A 15,568-nucleotide genomic window follows, 5' to 3' on the forward strand; every position below is an offset into this window, starting at 1 on the left:
CTTTTGTAGGATTGCTGTTTCAGTTTTGTGTTGTTTCAGAAGGTGCAAAATTGGTAGGTTTGCCTTTAAATGTGAACTAAATTGAATTTCTCATCCACCCCTAATTATATTACCTGACCTTCACCCCCCATCCCCCAGACCACTGTCTGGAGAACAAAGAAACCTCAAAGGATGCAGTCATTGGCCATCTCTTGCTATCCAAAAAAGGCAGCAAATCGCTTAAACTATTTACTGCATGGGAGTTCAAAAGCAAAACCACCATGTACCTTTGAAGCAGAAAGTTTGCGTTAAAGTCTTTCATTATAGTATCTGCAAGCTCATTTCTATTCAGCCAGCAAAAGCTATGAATGGGGAGAGGGGGAGCGATTCTTTGCTCCAATGCAAATCCAGCTCTCCTTTCTAAAATAAAGGAAAGCCACATTTTCTGATGTTATCTTTTGCACGGTGTAGTGTGCTTGTGGTGCCCTGAGGGAACCAACCTAACTCTATATGGTAATAGAACTTTGTCTAGTAAATATAACTGTTGAGTAGATGTGCATGTGTTTTAAATATACATTTACTTTTTTTCAAGACAGTAGGAGTCAACCAGACCCCATAAATTTCGGAATCCAGGGGGATACCATTAAAACAAAATCTCATATCAAAATGGAGTTCTGTTTTCCATATCTGTGAGAAAGGTTTTTATTCCTTGGGTTCTTCCACATAGTCTTATTGTGGATTTTTTGTTGTTGTTGTTGTTTGGTGAATTCCAGGAAGAGCTTTTATGTGCATGTATGTAGAATTTCTGTTTTGCTTTTATCTTGTTTATCAACTGATATAAAAGATTGCAAATGCTTATAAATGCAAGAAAAATACATGATTGTTGCCATTTGTTAATGAAAATTCAGAACAGTGTACTTGTTACCTGAATTGTGGCCACTGTGCATGAGAATCCTTTCATGAAATACAGGCTTGATTCTTCCACTACATATATAAACATGCAGCTACAACTTAGTGTGCTCCTTTTCTTGTTTTTGCTTTTTATAATGGCTTACTCCATTTATATCCTAACTGGAGCCACTCCACTCTAGAAAGCACACTTACCACATTGTTCTCATAAGTACAGTCTTCTCCTGAGGACTGAAACTTTGAGACAAAATTCAACTAGATTGAAGCAAAATGGACTGTCAGCTCACAGTGCTGATTGGCTGGGTGCCGGTGATAGCACAAAGCATCCTCTCCACAGAGTCATTTTTCAGTGTTTAAAAAATGTAGGGTTTTTTTTGGGGGGGGGTCATGGTGGTGATACTTTAAACCAGGTACAATCAGACTGCCTATGTGTGTTTACTGAAAAGTAACCTCCACTGTGTTTAATGGAGCTGACTCCCAGAAAATTGTACAGAGGGTTACAGCCTGACAGTGCAATCCTATACATGACTACTCAGAAGTAAAACCTATGAGTCCAGTCTGATATGCTCCCAGGTATGTGTGTATGGACTGGAGCCTAAATGTAAGGTTACAACATTTATGTCACAATTCTACACATCTTGACTAAGGGAAAAGTCCCATTGCATTCAAAGGGGATTTTTCCTACAGAAAAGGATATGGGATTCAATCCTATATTCTAAATGATTGATTGACTGATTGATTGATTAAGCCATCTTCAAATATGTTAAGGGATAACACATAAATGGTGAAGAACATTTGTTTTATGACGGGGTATGACCCAAACCAGTTTTACACATACCAGTATGGTGTAATTAAAGTGCTAGACTAAGATCTGGGAGAACAGGGTTCAAATCTCTAGTCAGCCTTGTTATTCACTGGCTAATCTTGGGCTAGTCATTGTCTCTCAGCCTAGCCATCCTCACAGGGTTGTTGTGAGGATAAAATAGGATGAACTGGAACCATGCACACATCCTTGAGCTTCTTTGAGGAAATGTGGGGTCAGTAGTGTCTGGTGGGGAAAGGGGGTGAGAAGGTCAGTGCAAGCACCATGGCACTGCGCACATGATGTGTCAACCTACCTGATGTCTTTCTCTCTCTCCCCCCTCAGTTACCAGCAGTAACTTCCACATTGGGAAGCCAGGTAAGCAATGCCTGCCCACTCTGCCCCACCCTTCTGGCTGCTACTGGTGTGGTATAAATGAAATAAACAAACAAGCAAACAGTCAAACATTGGTTCCTCCTAACCATGCACTGTCCACCATAGCTCATTATTATGGTCTTGAGCTGATTACGCTATTAAAAATGAGGGAGCAGGTAGACAGACAACACTCTTGCTGCATGTTTAGAGTCACAAAGGCAAATGGCAATTCTTATTTTACCCTGAACACAAAAGGACAGAGGAAACTCAATTTCCTTACCGTTGGTGATGGCTGGGGGAACATAGTCTAGCAGGTTTATTGCTCTCATGAAAGCATTTTGGGGCAGCTGCTAGGAACCCTGAACCTAAGTAAGGTCCACTGTTGGGGTCCTCTTTGAAATAATGCTCCTATGAATGCTGGAAAAAAATACAAGGCATTATAAAAACTTGACATGGTGTGTGTGTGTGTGTGTGTGTGTGTGTGTAAATGACCTTGCCCTACATTATAAGGTCCCCAGTACCTACCAATCAAACAGATTAAAGGTATGATCAACACATACATCCCAGCAGGGTAAAGAGATTTTCCCCATATGACAAAAGCTGTATGATAAGAATGGGGAATGCTACAGTTGGGAGGCTGTCATAGAGAATGCCTTCTTCCGAGCTGCCATTATTACCCCAAATTTCTGAGAGTGGTTGGACCACTAAGAGAGTCCCTTCTGCTAATCACAATATATGATATGGTCTATAGGAAAGGAGGTGGTTTTTCAGATATTTTCAGATATTTGAGGCTTAAGTTGTTTAGGCCTTTAAACATCAATGTGAGCGCCTTGAAATGGGTCTGGAAATTACTGGAAATAATGAAAATAGAAGATGGCTATTTTAATTTCTCAGCTTGGCATCAGGCAGTGCTTCCATTTGAAGTCCCAATTGTTGGAACTTCAAAGTGAACCACAGGGCTTTCAGATTTCCCTTTGCAAATGTCTCCATGAGAGGTTGCTTACAAAGGGCTTTCAAACCTCAGGGGTGGGGGTGTTGAAGGGGCTGGCGGGACTAGCTATGAGCTTTCATCTGCCCATCAGTTGATGGGTTGTCATGTTGCACTTCACAGGACCACTTATCAGCAGCCACACAAACTGAAGAATGTCATGACCGCTTTTCATTTTATGTTAGAAATCAACACAAAAATGCTGACAAATTTTCATGAACACACACACACACAAATGAGAAACCAAAATGGGTAGATCCAGCCATCCCTATCTGCACTGCTTAGTAATGATGGTATTACCACTTGGCATATGATCATCAGTGTCCACTCAAACTCACAAACAAGGTACCAAAAGCTTGGCCTTTCCTTGCCCTTTGCACCTGGGGAACTGGGGGTCCTCATTAATTCTATGATTGTGTGAAGTTGGGAGTGTCCACTGGTCCTGATTCCTCATCCACTGGTACACATATCATCATGTATACTGAAAAATTAACTACACCATTGGCAGCACAACAAGGAGTGTTAACAATAAATGCTCTATAAGATCCCCTAGTCTTGCTCCTAAGCAAACAGAGTCATAGTTCTTTGTTCATTCTGACTGAGAGCCTGTAGCTGAAGTCCTTTTTCGTTTTCAGTGTAAAATTGCCCCTTCTTCTCCAAAGAAGAAAGAGTTTCAATTGCACAAACCAGTCCTTTTTGTACCTGACAAGTTTCTCTTTCTCTCCCTCTCTCACTTCCTTTGTTGTGCTTTCTCTCTGTCTCCTCTGCTGTTCTCCCTCAGCATCCTCTTGGCAGTGCTCCCACCTTCTCTGCCTCACAGCTTTCCATCTCTATGATCATTCACTTCCCTTGTCGGCTGTCCTCATTTGGCTCCCTTGTCCATTTCCTCTCAGGCTTCTCTATGTTCTTAGCTGCCCCCAGTGAGCCTTGACTCGTTTGCTTAGTTGATGCCTCTTTTCTCTGGCTGATGATCTACAACTCCCATGATCCACTGTCAATGGTTGCTGGGACTAGGAAAAGACAAAACTATCAATTTTTATTTTCTCAGTTTCTTTCTCTCTTTTCTCACTTTTAAAATCGGTTGTCCATATTTCCACATCTATTATTATTAATATTATGTAGTCCATTTTGCTTTTTTACAATTAAGCAGTGTGTTCAATTAAATAAATAAATAAATAAATAAATAAATAATTTTAGAAGTCTGCATGTACATTTTAGTCATTTTTTTCCTAATGATAACATTATTGCAAGCAATTTTTTCCTGATATAATACATCTTTATATCTTATTTTCTCCAGTATATCAGTTTGTATGCATATGCTGTTGGCATATACATTTCTATGCACACTTTTCCCTAGATCATGCACTTTTGCACCCATTAGCATGCTGGAAAACTTAATTGTAAAATTTGGAGAAGTGTGAATTTGGAAGGATGGCTGTGTTTCAGTTGGCATATTTTTTGGGGGGAAGTGGGAATTATATAGGGCTGACGTTGAATGCAAAGTAAAACAATTTTCTTCACCATCTATAACTGAAGATGAAAACTGAATGCATAGTTATACAGTGTTGCATTGAACAATTGTTAACCCACATTTTCCAAAGCATTACCTCGGTATGTTCCTTCCTGCAAAAATTATGTTGTTGTTGTTGTTGTTTTAAGAAGGCTTGCTGTGCAAGAGCAAGAAATCCACTTTAATTGTGCAGCCTGAATTTACTAGTATGCCATTGTATCCTATCCACAAAATAGCAATAGTCTGCAAGTGCCCCCAGTGGTAAAGCACAGTAATTACATACAAAAGGTCTGAGATTCAATCACTGTCACCCCCAGGTAAAGCTGAAAAACATCTCTGCCTGAAAGCTTGGGGGGCTGCTATCAGTCAGTGTAAAGGAAAGGACTGGTGCTGTGATTATTTTACTGTAATAATCTCTGTGTCTGATCTTTTCTATGTATACATTTTAATTCTACTAATGTTTAATTGTTTTTTAAAGATTAGGTTTTTATATGTTTTTAGCTGTATGGATAGTGCTGTATGGAAGTGAGAGCGGGACCATAAAGAAGGCTGATCGCCAAAGAATTGATGCTTTTGAATTATGGTGCTGGAGGAGACTCTTGAGAGTCCCATGGACTGCAAGAAGATCAAACCTATCCATTCTTAAGGAAATCAGCCCTGAGTGCTCACTGGAAGGACATATCGTGAAGCTGAGGCTCCAATATTTTGGCCACCTCATGAGAAGAAAAGACTCCCTGGAAAAGACCCTGATGTTGGGAAAGATTGAGGGCACAAGGAGGAGGGGACGACAGAGCACGAGATGGTTGGACAGTGTTCTCGAAGCTACAAACATGAGTTTGACCAAACTGCAGGAAGCAGTGGAAGACAGGTGTGCCTGGCGTACTCTGGTCCATGGGGTCACGAAAAGTCAGACACGACTAAGTGACTAAACAACAACAATCCAATAATTCCCCCTCCCGCAAAACATTTAAAAGGATATCAGATATCAGTCAGCTCAAAACCTGGTTGGAGAGGAAGGTTTTTGCCTGGTGCCTAAAGGTGCATAATGAAAGCGCCAGCTGAACCTCCCTTGAGAGAGCACTCTGCAAACAGGGAACCACTGCAGAAAAGTCGTGTTCTTGTTTTGACACCCTCTGGACCTCTTGTGGAGGAGGCACACAAAGAAGAGCCTCAGGTGATGATCTCAGCGTCCACATAGGTTCATATGGAGAAAGGCAGTCCTTGTGGTATTGTGGTCCTGAGGTGTGGCATTGTAAGCTGCCTTGAAATTTAGCTTTGTGCAATAAAAGTGGAGTAAACCGCTCCATGGTCCTAGTGCAGCAGAAGTGCTTCCTTTAAAAAATAACCTTTTTGCAGCTATAAAATGCATTAAAAAGTGTGGACTGAAAGAATGTTTCATGGGAAGATTTGTAAACATCCTGCAAACAAATCAGCATGAATGCAGGATGAATGCTCAGTGTCCCATAACTTTCCTACAAACAAATTAGAGGAAATGTTTAATAAAGAATTGATGCATTCTAACTTCTGTGTAAGCTTTGTGCAAGCAAATCTGGATAAAAGCTCTGGAGGAGCCCTAGAACAATTGTAAATGGCACACTTGAATGCGGCACTTATTGCTGCCTTGTTCCACCCAGTCTATATTCCAAGCTATCCTAGAATTGGCTCACTCTTAGAAAGTGGCTGTAGGAGTGCAGCCTTAAGGCATATTCACAAGATCTTTAAAAACTCCAAAGTAATCCTCTGGAATAATTGTAGCTCCTGGAGCTATTCTCTTGTGGGTTTGAGAACCAATGTTGCCATTCTGCCTGTGCTAACAACATGCACTCACAATCACTTTGCACAATTAGCTATATTATAGCTCATGTCTTTCCTTGCTTGAAATCAAGGGGGTTAAAGTGTGATAAATGGCAGTTCTTACCTCTCTAGATTAATGCATGTTTATCAATAGCCACAGATGTTCACGATCTTTTTCTATCCCTTTCTGTCTTCTCACACACAAAACTTCAGATGCTGTTGGACTCTCAACTTCTCTCAGCCCCAGTCAGCCTGGCCAGTGGTTAGGGATGATGGCAGCTGTAGCTGGGGAGGAGAAGGAATCATGGCTCAGCAGTAAAGCACATGCTTTCAATTCCATTGAAATGAAATTATGAAATGAAATGAGGATATAACTGTGAAGAAGGTCTTTTCCATTCACACCCTGCTTGTGGGCTTCCCAGAGGCATCTTTGAGGCTGTTGGGAAAACATTGCTTGTCCAGATGGACCTTGGATCAGTCAGAGATCTTCTTATGAGTACTGGTAACTAAATGGTGGTGGGCATTTCAGATCAATTTATTCAACAAACAGGAAAGCACTGATCTTGTGTGTGTCAGTAGAGGCTGGTTAGTTACAGCAAATGGGGCACCAACCCCACCAACCTCAGGCTGTGTACATATTCCCATTTGCATTGCATTCAGTACACTCCCACTGCTAGTTTGGGAAGTGGTGTGCACAAAATAACCTCAATCCACATCTATCCTGCATGCTGTTTTCTTTTGAAAAACCAAATACATCATTTTGATGTGTTTCCCATCAAATCAGCTTCAACTCAAATTGAGGTGGGGGAGGATCTCTAGTTGCACTTTAAATTGTCAATGTGTACATGGCCTCAATCTGCCCTTAGCCAGACCCAATTGCCCACCTCCTTGCTTACAACCAGTAGAACTCAGCAGGGAGGAGTATGGGGATAAACTAGGATTACTTGGTTCTGGCCATCATTGGCTCTGTCTCCACCAGCTTTTTTTGCTCCCTTGTACTCTGACCTACCAATCCCAATGGGTACCAGCCATCACTGCTGTGTCTGTCTCTGTGTTATGTGTCTGCTAAAATACACATCAGTTTAGTTCTCCAGCAATAAAAATCAACCGACCCCCCTGTCATGGGAGGAATGGTGGGAGGAGCCAATTGGGGAACCACCAAGGCTCAGAGCCTGGGTAGTGATGGTGGGAAAATGGTGAGTGGTCGGGGGGGGGGGAGAAGAGGGAGAAGACAGGGAAGAGGTGTAAGAAGCTGAAGAGATAACAGGACTTAATGAGCTGGGAGAGTCTGTGGCAGAAGTCTAGAATCAGAGGCAGAGAGAGTGGGAGGGGAGAGGCCAAGAAGCAGAGATGAGTCAGACTGGTGAAGAGTCACAGGTGTCTTCCCCTCATGCTGAGACAAGCTCCCCTCCATCCTTGTCTCCCAGAACCAGAAGAGGCATGAAAAGGGTGAAGGAGAGATTGGTGACGTGCAGACACAGTCCCTAATTGCTTGGAAGAAACTCTGGAGAGGAGACAACCATGGGGAGGCAGGGACCTTCAGTCTCAGCAATCTGTCAGGAGTGAGTCAGCAGTAAATCACACTGTCCAAGTTTGACTTAACTCTTTATTAGCAGAAACAAGATCTGCACAGCAGTGCCAGGCCTAATAAGCATAGCAACTTCCTCATGTGGGCATGGGGAAGATGAGTTGCTGTCCTCATTAGACCTTACACTCCCTTGCAGATCTTGCTTTTGCTAATAAAGAATTAACTCCAACTTGGTTAAAACTTTGTTTTGCTTGTTCATTTCTGAGGGAAAGGGGAACTAAAAGAGCATATAAGAGGTTGGTGAAATTGTAAATTGTGTAGAGAGCATAGTTTCAAATGCATCTCTCCCTCACAACACTGCTAGAGCTTTTTAGAGTCACTCAGTGAAATGGATTAGTTGGTCAGGTGCCTGGAAAGACAAAGTGAACTACTTACAATGCACATACCTTGAGTTAAGGAATTCCCTGCCCTCAAGGTGTCCTGATTTCTGGCCACAGTGCTATCCTATACATGTGTGCTTGGAAGAATATAAACCACACTGAGTTGAATGAGTCACTACTGTAAGTATAGGAACATAGGAAACTCCCAAATCAGACCATGGCCTTATCCAGCCCAGTACCATCAATCCTAACCAACAACAGCTCTCCAGAATTTAAGGCAGGCGTCTTTCCCAGCCCTACCTGGAGGCTTGAACCTGAGGCTTTCTTTGTACAAAGCATGTGCTCTGCCACTGAGCCAGGTCTCTTCCTGCACCTTCAAAATATTTCATCAAAGATCAGATAAAGCCATAGACCTAAAAATCACTGTCTATTTCAGCACCACCTTCAGTGTTACCACCTTCGGGCCTTGCTCACGTCTTGACCATCTAGAGACATCTGACTGGGCGACGCTAGAAACAGAATACTGGGGTTAGATGCAGCTTTCCTCCAACCTATCCCAGGAAGTCTCCGCTCATGTCCTCAGGACCTGAGGACGCCTTCTTCCAGCCACTGTCTTCAGGCTTGGGGAAACTGTGGCCCTCCCCATGTTGCCAGACTCCAACTCCCATCACCACTGACAGTTGGCCGAGCTGCCTCCAGCTGATGCGAGTCGGAGTCCATCAACACCGGGAGGGCAACAAGTTCTCCACCTCCGCTTAGGCCTACAGTGTGCCCCGCGGCACCTTCTCCTTGCGTTTTCTCTCTCCAAGAGCGGGAAGAGAAGTTATTGCACCCGTAATTTGCATGGAGTGGGGGGAACGCTAGCCAAAGGCAGGACATCAACAGGCTTGGCGCGGTGTCAGTGATGGGAGTTTACTCTAGATTCCTCGTTCCCTCCCCCTTGGCTTGAAGTCTCCTCCTTTTCGCTCTCGCTCCGATTTTCCTGCTTTGAGGAATGAAGAGCAGCAGAGTCTTTAAAAGGCGGGAGTTGCGCAGGTGAGGAGGAGGTGGTGGTAGTAGTGGTGTCCTTGCCAAGGAATCGCCCCGAGCCGGCTGGCGGCAGCCTTGCAGGCGGAGGGAAGGGCTCTTTAAAAGGGGGGGGGAGAGAAAAAAACACAGAACCCCCCCGCCGCTAAACAGAAACCCCCAAAGAGGACTAGAAAGTTAAGCGCGCCGGCGAGATTGGAATGGAGCAGGCGCGCGTTCCAGCCCGGCGTTCTCGGGAGCCTTTAGACCTGCCTCCAAGATCAGCCCAATAAGAACTGTCAGGGGAGGCTCTCCGCTCCTCACTTTTCTTTTTTTTCTTCCCCCACATCGCTTCACAGTTCCATTTGGCAGGCGGGCACGTCGGAGAGCCAGAAAGCGAGCGAGCGAGCGAGCGGCTCGGCGCGTCTGAATGAGTGGATTTATTTTGGAATATCCCTCCCGTTCGCTCGGCCGGAGATGGGCTGTTGCAGCTGCTGCTGCCGCCGCTGCCGCCGCTTGTGCTGCCGTTGCAGCCGCCGCCACCGCCGACGAGCGTTGCAACGGGAGACGGAGACCCGGCACTGATCCAGCCCCGCGCTTCGCCTGGCCAGCCGGACCGGAGAGGAGAGGAGCCCCAGTCGCCCCGGCGCCTCCCCGCTCCCCAAGACCGTGGGAGAAATAAATATTTTTATTTTATTTTATTTTTTTTAGAAAAAGAGAAAAAATAAAAGCCGAGGGAAAGCGAGCGAGCCAGAGGCAACATTGGTGTGAAAGAATGAAAGCCGGTCGGAGGCAGGTACCCGCTCTTGGCCAAGCTCGCCCGGGCTGGCGACTATTCGCCTCCCGCTGAAAGAACAAGTAGCCACCTTTCCAGTCGAATCTTACGATTATTTGGGGAGGGGAGGAGGGAACCGTATTTATTTCACCGCGCTGAAGTAGGAGTTTGCAAGACGTTCCTTCTTGGAGCTCCGGGGGGGAAGAAGCCAAGCAGGAGGTACCTTTTGCCGTTATTCTTTTTTGGTACGTGATAAGATTTCTCCTGGGTTGGAGAGTCTTATCACCAGGAGAGGAAGAGGGTCGCGGAGGGAGAAGTATCAATCTCCAGCTACCTCGGTCTCTCTGATAGCTCGAATAGTTTTGTCTACTTATCCAGCTGGGTCTTCTTGGGGATTCCTGGTTTGGGGGGTCGGAGTGAGGATGGTGGTGGAAGATCTCAAGGTGCCCATTCCGGACATGCCTTTCTGCAGGACTCTGCGATAGCGGTGGGGTGGCGTGTGGTCACCGGTGGTGGAGGGGTTGGTGTTTGTGCCCCCCCTCATTTTAGAACACTAAACCACTGGTCTCTTTCCCACCATCTGGTTGATAGATCCAGGCATACATTCAAGACTTGAAAGACGTTGCCTGGTTGGTGTTGAGAATTTTTCTCTAACCCCCCCCCCCCCATATATTGAGAATCGCCTTCTAAAAAAAGAACACAGCCAGCCGCCAGCCAGATACAGAGAAAGGAGGATAAACTGGGGTGGTGGAGAGGGGCAATCTAAAAGCAGAGAGGAGGGAGAAAATTAACATTATTATTTTCATTTAATGTTAAATATTATGCTACTTTGGCTGAGAAAATCAAGGGTTTAGAAGTGAGCCTCTCTCCTCCCGGTTTCTCAAAGCAGTAAGTGAGCAGTCAAGCTCCTTTTCTACAAGTTGCTGCCCCCCTTCCCCCAAAAAGGGAACGGACCTCAGTTGCCTACCTTAGCAAAGCTGCAGCCATATCAAGATGAAACTTAGGATCAGCCCCCACCGCACCCCATGTTAGCTCCAGTCCCTTGATAATGACATGCTTTCCAAGGAAGATACGGAAAACACTACTGACCCCCTCCCTCCAAGCCAGCTTCTCTCTCTCCTAAGCGCTTCATCCAGAATTGAGGAGGGGTGGTGTTGGGGAGAAGGCTTGGAGGAATAACATGTTCTCTTACATGCCTGCTTGTATCTAACAGCTGCTGGGTAGTAACATCCCAATCAAGCTGTCAAACAGTCTTCCCCGCCAGGCTACAGTGAGCCATGGCAGAACATTTTGTTCAGCCATGGAACAGCACAGGCAACAGATCAGAACATCTCAGATTTGGGGCAATGGAGGCAGGGATTTGCTCTAGGTCCTTATTTTTGCAGGTGGTCTTGGTAGGGGCTTTCTTAAAGGAGTCACCAGAGGAGTGGCAGTGCTGGTTAACGTGGTTTCTGCAAGGATACAAGGCTTAGAGTTTTAACTTAAATAGGCTGCAGATTTGGATGGAATCCTTCCAAAGTGACTTGCAAAACCAGCCATCGATGCCAACAGGTACCAAACTATGTTAAGCGCAATTCCATCTTTAACTTCCCCTTCCCTTGGATACAGAAATAAATGCAGATACAGACAGACAAAAAGAGTTATCCTTAAGGTTGATAATATGCTGAAGGAAGAGGTAAGAGAGGAAGAACCACTGGCTATTGATTCCCAGGAGCACCACTCTTTGTCAGTCACCCATTACTGTTAACCGGCCATGGACTCAAAACATAACATAATGTTTGCATTAGGAGGGATCTAACAGCTGCTCACTTCAGTTCCAATTAAATAATGTCACTGATAACCAGCAAAGCTATAGAGAAGCCTCTTAACTTTATCCACCCTCTCTTGAAAATTCCCAGCAAGGCTTTCTTTGCAGACAGGGGCTAAGACTGTAGTCTTCTGCCCTTACAGAAAGTAAATTCACTGCCATCATTGAGACTTAATTCCAAGTAAGCATTCTTAGGATTGGATTGCTCCATGTGGCACTTTCCAAGGAAAGCGTTTAGCAGGAATCCTAGAATTAAGGCAAGGGATATCCAATTGGAGTTGACCTGCTACAGAAAGCCAAGATTTGTTGAAAATAATCAAAGGGAATCACAGAGTTCCCAATGGTCTAAATTCACTTTTTAGCTGTCTGAGAAACCATGCAGAAGAACAGACGGAGACTAAATATTCCACTGCAGTGGGGGTATTCTGCAAACATGCAGTGCCAGGAATGAAAATGTCACTATTAGTAATAATAATGATAGCAATTAAAAATCAAAGTTTATAATAAGAAGTTGGTCTTAGCTCTAAGCCAATTGTATCACTTTCCCAATTTATTTATTTTTTAGGGGGAGGAGAAGTACACCAAAGGAAAGGGATAGCTAAGCACAGTCTCGTCTAACTGTTCCATGCATCCAACATAATAGTTATGTTTTACTATTTGCTATCTGAACCACAGTCTTCCCTGTGAAATGCAGCTGATTTCACCCTCCCCCTGCAATATTGCTTTTTATAGATTCTTGTGTTGCTTACACACACACGCACACACTTTCCCCTTGAAATGCTTGCAATTATATGATGGATATTAATTAACCTCCACAATATCTGTACTTAGCTGCATCTTGAGGGCCTTCTGAAATAGGAGATAACTGCCAGCTGTATTTTGGGATTGAGAGACATGATAAGTTTGGGGGAATCAATTATTATTGTTTTTAATTAAATGGAAATTGGTCCCTTAAAAATAGCTTTGGAAATGAAGGAACCTTTTAAAACAAACACCAAAGTTTCTGGGAAATACTGGTTAAAATATGTCTCCCTGTAACACTTTTCATGTGGTTGGTAAACAACCATTTCTTTGCTCTCCTCTTTAAAAAGGAGGAAAAGAGAAGATAAATACAGCTCTTCCAAACACTCTGGCATTGCTTCCTACATTGACAATGTGTCCTAGTGTATTTTTCAGGACACCTCAGCCATACCTGCACAGTACTTTTTCAAAACTCTCTCCCAAAAGCTATAAAATGATTGTCAAGGCAGCCCCAGTCCACATCTAAATCTCTTTCATTTTTTTTTTTACATCCCTGTAAAACAGCCCAATTGTATTTCATCACTGCAGAAACCACAAATGGATTGAATACTGTCAGTTTTATTTGCTCTTGATATTATGAATGTGTTTTGCAAGCCTTATTTATTGGGGAGTGGGCATAGAGATGGGTACGCATGTAGTTAGGTTACATTGTTTCCCAGGCACACACATTTGCTGCATACATGCAGCCACAACCTTGGTGGCCAGTATAAATAAAAGGAGATCTAGGCATTTTTTCACACAGTTGCCGAGTCTCACCTAGTTGGCATATTATAACACCCTATGTATTTTGTATAGTGTGTGTACTCCAAAAACTGCATATTTTTGCTATTGAGAATTTTTATCTCTACCAATAATGACTACTGATATTATTTTAATCAGTGGAAGTGAGGATTTGGCTCTCACCTTTGTACCAGCTATTAACAAAGATCATGTACAAATGCAAATTTGGTGTTCTTTGTTGGCACAGAAACAAATTTTCAGTGAGGAAGCCATCTAACTTTTGAAAATAGAAATGAGCCTTTCACGCTAGATTGTGTCCATATGGAGAATGAGTGTGGGTTTCTTTAAACTAGTAAAAAGTGGTTGTTATAAAGGAGGATTAGTAAGCTGCAATGGAAACTGATGCTGATACTCTTTATATATAAATGTCTAAGCATATTTTGGTGAAAACATTGTTTGGTAATGGGCCAACTTTCAAGTGAAAGTCCCACACACAACTCACGCTAATGATGGTTGCATAACAAAATGGCAAGCCTTGCCACTCTTTGGTTATTGACTTCATTTGCTACACCAGGTAGCCGACTGTACACGTAGTTGAACTTCAGATGCTCCCAAGCTTGGAAATACTGGATAGAAACTGAAAACAAGAAGTCAAACATGCACCTAACATCCCTTCGGATATTTTCCACTGTTAGCTGAAGGATTTGGGAAGACCAGTTTAAAAGCAGAGGTAACAACTCCTCTGTTTGCACCAGTGGCTAATCCAGTTGTTAGCAATTTCACGGCAATACACCATAGCAGAGTAGTTGGTGACTCAGGGTGTTAAATTTCCAGAATTCTTCCCCTCTCAGCATTTCCAATGAATAAGAAAAACTCCATGCAATTGGCAGCGCAAATGGTGAGAATGGGATTTCACCCAGGATGTAGAATCTCTGTCCTGATGATGGAGCATCTTCTCTGTTCCTCCATCAGTTTATCCACAGACCCATATAAATACTTATTCCACCACTTCAGAGATTTTCAAGCATGACCACTCCAGTACTTCTTTGTTGATTGATCAGCATTCATAGCAAGGGTTTTGAATTTCATGGGAGAAAGAAGCATACAAATGTTTGTTTTGTGTGTTTCCTTGTTTAGCATCTAAGTCGGTATACTGGGATCAAAGGTTCAGCCTCCTGGTGTTTAAATCTTAGTCCTTGGGAATGCCTGATAATCTAATTTCAATTTAGCTGATATAGTTCTGTTTATTTGGTTTTGGTTCTGGTTATTGTGGGTGTAGAAATCTTACTGTCAGCAGTGGGCAATAATATACCCACATGCTAATTTTGTCTAGCACTTTGCGTCCAGCAGTAACCACACAGGTTCCTTCCAAAGCCTTCAATAAGGTTATGAAAGCAAGACCATTCTTTTGCTGTTTGTAAAATGTGCAGTTTTAAGAGCAATAGCATTTGGATTATGGATAGTGTTGGAACATGCAAATACACATGCATGACAATGCAGAGTAGTTTTGTAAATCTCATAAATCTTTTTCATGATTTCCTTGTTTGGAAACCATCCTTCATCGGTCCTTAAATCTCAGTTTTGACAGACTGAGATTTGGGATGTGGAAACTGGAAAGTTTCCAGAACTACAGAATGTGACCTCTGAAGATGTGATGCAGGTATAACAAGGGAGAGAAAATGAGATCAACCTGGCAACTGTAGAAGGTCAGAAACAGAAATGAGTTCAAGACATGTCATTTAGGATGTAAACCTTCTCAGTTTACGGCCTGATCCCCCAAAGCAATTTTATACTAAAGTACTTCAAATGAAGCTGGCTGGAGCCCATTTGCATAACCTTTAGAGTGGAGACCAGATTTTGCACAAATTCAAGCATATGCGTTTCACTGTGATATTTTCAAGCTTTGTTTTTGAAAACCACCTGCTTTTACAAACACATCCTTAAACCCTAACTGCTCAAGGCAGAATCTACTTGCTACACTCAGAATATTTATATAGCATCCTATCCTGCTAGTAATCCACATCCAATAGCATCCATAATGTGTGGGGGGGGGGGCAGTTTGTAGGTCAGAGCACAAACTTTGCATGTAAAAGGTCCCTAACATTTCCAGACAAGACTGGGAAGACTCCTGTAGAGCTACTGCCATTCAGTGCAGACAGTACAAAGCTATGTGAACTAAAGGTATGACTCGGTAT

At 43.3% G+C, this 15,568-nt stretch overlaps 1 protein-coding gene across 1 annotated transcript in view; it reads left to right on the forward strand.

Annotated features, from left to right (window-relative positions):
* Positions 1-9,314: 9,314 nt before the first annotated feature.
* Positions 9,315-15,568, forward strand: part of CDH8 (cadherin 8) — a 221,297-nt gene continuing 215,043 nt past the window's right edge. The window contains exon 1 of the mRNA XM_081921769.1: positions 9,315-10,264. The gene's annotated coding sequence lies outside the window, so the exon portion shown is untranslated. The remainder of the gene's footprint in view (positions 10,265-15,568) is intronic.

Source organism: Podarcis melisellensis, assembly GCF_964234715.1.
Source record: "Podarcis melisellensis genome assembly, chromosome: 8".
NCBI classification, from domain to species: Eukaryota; Metazoa; Chordata; class Lepidosauria; order Squamata; family Lacertidae; genus Podarcis; species Podarcis melisellensis.